The sequence below is a fragment of the Chelonoidis abingdonii genome, chromosome 5 (genome assembly GCF_003597395.2).
Source record: "Chelonoidis abingdonii isolate Lonesome George chromosome 5, CheloAbing_2.0, whole genome shotgun sequence".
Taxonomy (NCBI): Eukaryota; Metazoa; Chordata; order Testudines; family Testudinidae; genus Chelonoidis; species Chelonoidis abingdonii.
The window spans coordinates 40,913,308-40,918,342 of NC_133773.1; positions in this window are offsets into that span (position 1 = coordinate 40,913,308).

Genomic DNA, 5,035 nt, shown 5'->3' on the forward strand with positions numbered 1-5,035 from the left:
TTTTATCACTGGGTTACATGCAACAAGCATGATGTAAGAAAATAGAAGTCACTTGAACTGAATACAAATGTATTAACTTACAAAAATGTGAAAAGAGGAATTATACATTTCTTTTGGTATCCTGGCAGGACCATGATCTTGGCTTTCAGTCCTAGCATCACAGAATAGTGTATGCTCCAGGTTAGAAGTGAGCCAACAGCTGCTGTTATCACTTTAGAGTTTTTCCTACCATCCATCAAACCAGCTCCTTTTTTCCCTGGAACATGTTTCCTCTGCTTCTATCATATCAAGGGAATAATATGTTATAACATCACTTAGGCCACGTCTACACTATGGGATAATATCGAATTAGCTAAAATCGGTTTTATAAAACTGATATTATAAATTCGATTTCATGTGGCCACACTAGGCACAGTAATTCGGCGCGCTACACAGCAGCATTCACTTGCTTTTGCAATGATAGCAGAGATGGTTACCGTCGTTCTGTACCGTCTACTGCCGGAGAAAACTGGCAATGAGATGACGGTTATCTCTCCCCCTCTGTACTGTCCGCTGCTATCATGAGTGCCCCTGGCTGAAATCGGCCGGGGGGCGCAACGCAAAAGCAAAATTGGGATTGACTCACTTGGGACTGAGTCAATCCCTCCCTTATGGTTTCTAAAAATAGAGTCAGTCCTGCCTAGAATAAGGGCAAGTGTATTAGAGGACCAGTGTATCAGAGCACAGCTGCTCCGTGTCAGTATTCACAGGGGTGCCCCTGCAACAACCCCACCCGTTGCTTCCCTCCTCCCCAACCTTCCTGGGCTACCGTGGCAGTGTCCTGCCCATTTGTGTCATGAAGTAATAAAGAATGCAGGAATAAGAAACACTGAGTGTTTAGTGACATAAAATGAGGGGGAGGCAGCCTCCCGGCGCGATGATAGTCCAGGCAGTACAGAATCATTTCTTTACACAGGAAAGGGAGGGGGAGAGCCCCCATGCTGCTGCTATGACAGTCCAGGCAGTACAGAATCTTTTCTTTACACAGGAAAGGGAGGGGGCTGAAGCCCCAGTTGCTATGATGAAGCTGGTTTTAGCCGTTCTGTCCTATCTACTGGGAGTAACCAGCAATGTTGGGCCTCGATGTCAACATGTTAGATATTCATGAGGACGGTTCAGTCCTATTGCACCGTCTACCACCGGGGAGGGGGAGAGGGAGAGAGCGGATACTGCTCTTCACTGCTGCAGCATCGCGTCTACCAGCAGCATTCAGTACACATAGGGTGACATTGAAAGTAGTCAAGAAATGATTTCTTTCCCTTTTCTTTCACGTGGTGGGGGGGGGGGGGAAACTGAGGAGCTATTCCCTGAACCACGCCAGACACTGTGTTTGAACCTACAGACATTGGGAGCTCAGCCAGAATGCAAATACTTTTCAGAGACTGCTGTGGACTGTGGGATAGCTGGAGTCCTCAGTACCCCCTCCATCCATGAGCGTCCATTTGAGTCTCTGGCTTCCCGGGGCTTTTCCTGTTTACCTGCCCGCTGCATCCGAGTTCAGATTGCTGTCCAGAGCGGTCAGTGGTGCACTGTGGGATACCGCCCGGAGGCCAATAACGTCAATTTCCGTCCACACTAACCGTAATCTGATATGTTAATATCGAATTTAGCGCTACTCTTCTCGTTGGGGTGGAGTACAGAAATCGATTTAAAGAGCCCTTTATATCGATATAAAGAGTGTTGTAGTGTGGACGGGTACAGCGTTAAATCGATTTAACGCTCTTTAAATCAATTTAAACACGTAGTGTAGACCAGGCCTTAGATTTCAAAAGGTATAATCCAATAGCACACATAGTAGGGCTGTAATACTATGGTCTAATTTTGCTTGCTGGATTTAGTGTGCAGGTGCTGGGCGCTGTTGGTGGCCTATGATATACAGGATGTCAAACTAGATACTCTGGTGGTCCCATCTGGCTTTATACTCTCTGACTACATACAAAAGCATTCTACAGAAATAGCCCCCAAACTGTCACACTACTTTTGCATTGCTGCACTACTGTAGAAAACCAATTTTTTTTAAACTCAGAGAAATGTCAGTAAAACTGTACGGGTATGCAGATTCAGCTTATTCCCATTATTGTGCTCCCCTTTGGCTTTATATGCTCAGATTCTGAGTGGTCCTCCTTGCCTTATTGCCTGAAAGAACAGAAACAGAGGTGGAGGAAACAGCTTTTAGGCATGCCTGAAAGGGCAGCCCAGATGCCAAGGGTTCAGGTAGGCTATATGGAGGCAGTTCTCATAGGGCATGCACGATACTAGAGTCCACCAGTTCCTAACTTTTATTCAGTGCTAGAGTCTCTCTGTTGATGAGTGATGAACTAATCTTTGTGTGTGTGTGTTTGTTTCCAGTCACAGTTTTTACACAGTTCTCTTATGTGGTAAAAAAAAAGGTAGCACTCTCTCTCCATGTACAAATTCCACAAACAAATATGTGACCACCCAAAGACAGGTGCATGTAATTATGGTTCTCTTTCATGTAAAACTGCACTCATCCTGCTGTGCAGAAGATCAGATATGGGAAGATAAATGTTATCTTTTCCTTTTGACTTAATGATTTTAAAAAGCCTAAAAACAAGCTTCAGGTGTCCTGATAGTAGTGTACAAACAATTCCACTACTTGATCATAGAAGTTCTTAAAGCTGAAGGTTGGATGGATTATGAGATTCACTTTCTACTACAGCACCACAGAGCAGCAATATGAAAATGCTGTCATTTTAGCTGAGAGGGTTGCTGTCTCTTGTCCTTTGTATCGAGCTGTAAAAATATTTTGCCCTAGAGGTAGTAAAAAGTTCAAGGCTGAGAAAAATATTTTTCTATCTACTTTACCAAGTCATCATTGCCCTTTATAAATTGAGGAAGACAGAGCACAGTGATGGCAGGAAAGAGATGACTAGCTTGTCCAGAGTCAGATAGCAAGTAGGGCTGTCAAGTGATTAAAAAAATTAATAGTGATTAATCGCACTGTTAAACAATAATAGAATACCCTTTATTTAAATATTTTGGATGTTTTCTACATTTTCAAATATATTGATTTCTATTACAACACAGAATACAAAGTGTACTGGGCTCACTTTATTTTTTATTACAAATATTTGTGCTGTAAAAAACAAAAGAAATAGTATTTTTCAATTCACCTCAATCAAGTACTGCAGTGCAATCTCTTTAACATTAAAGTTGAACTTACAGATGTAGAATTATATGCAAAAAATAACTGCCTTAAAAAATAAAACAATGTAAAACTTTAGAGACTTCAAGCTCCCTCCATCCTACTCCTTGTTTAGCCAGTCGCTTAGGGTATGTCTACACTACCCATCGGATCGGCGGGTAGTGAACGAACTATCAGGGATCGATTTATCGCATCTAGTGTAGACGCAATAAATTGATCCCTGATCACTCTGCTGTCGACTCCGGAACTCCATCGCGGCGAGAGGTGGAAGTGGAGTCGATGCGGGAGCGGCAGCGGTCGACTTGCCGTCGTCCTCATGGCCAGGTAAATCAACCTAAGATATGCTGACTTCAGAGGTGTTCCAGTAAGCTTCCTTTTACAGACTAGTCTCCTTCTAGTCTGGGTCCAGCAAACACTCACACCCCCTGTAGTTACTGTCCTTTGTTCCAGTTTCTTTCAGGTATCCTTGGGGGTGGAGAGGCTATCTCTTGAGCCACCTGAAGACAAATTTGAGGGGTTTTCCAGTGGTTTAAATAGGCTCTCTCTTGTGGATGAGGACCCCCTCCTCTCTTCTATGCAAAGTCCCGCTCCAAGATGGAGTTTTGGAGTCACATGGGCAAGTCACATGTCTATGCATGACTCAGTTTTTACAGGCAGTAGCCATTGTTTACATGCTACCTTGAACGTCCTAAGGTAGACTTCTTATGTGGATTGGAGCCTTCCAAGATTCATGGTCCTTTAAGAGTTTCTTGATTGGGCACTTAATTTGGACATTCCTTTCTTAAGAAGCTGACCAAGTGCTTTACTAAGGCTACTTAGAAATCAAGCAAGTACACAGCCAATATTCATAATTTCGAATAGAACAATGACACATGCATTCAAATAGGATGAATAGATTCAGTAGATCATAACCTTTACAGAGATATGTTACATGGCATATATAGCATACAACATATTCCAGTTATGTCATATATACATTCATAACCATATTTCCATAAAGCCTCATGGGGTACACTGTCACAGGTACCCTCTTAGCGGTTTGTCAAATCTGCAGTGAAAGTGTCCTTAAAACAAACAACATGTGCTGGGTCATCATCCGAGACTGCTATAACATGAAATATTTGGCAGAATGCGAGTAAAACAGCGCAGGAGAGATACTATTCTTCCCAAAGAGTTCAATCAAAATGTAATTAACATGTTTTTTTTTAATGACCATCATCAACATGGAAGCATGTCTCCTGGAAGGGTGGCCAAAGCATGAAGGGACATGTGAATGTTTAGCACATCTGGCACATAAATACCTTGCAATGCTGGCTACAAAAGTGCCATGCAAATGCCTGTTTTCAATTTCAGATGACATTGTAAATAAGAAGTGGGCAGCGTTACGTCCCGTAAATGTAAACAAACTTGTTTGTCTTAGCGATTGGCTGAATAAGAAGTAGGACTAAGTGGACTTGTAGGCTCTAAAGTTTTACATTGTTTTGTTTTTGAGTGCAGTTATGTAACAAAAAAAATCTATATTTATAAGTTGCACTTTCATGATAAAGAGATTGCACTACAGTACTTGTATGAGGTGAACTGAAGAATACTATTTATTTTGTTTATCATTTTTACGGTGCAAATATCTGTAATAAAAATAATACTATAAAGTGAGCGCTGTGCACTTTGTATCCTGTGTTGTATATAAATCAATATATTTGAAAATATAGAAAAACATCCAAAATATTTAATAAATTTCAATTGGTATTCTATTGTTTAACAGTGCGAGTAAAATGGCCATCAATCACGATTAATTTTTTTAATTGCGATTAATTTTTTTTTAGTTAATTG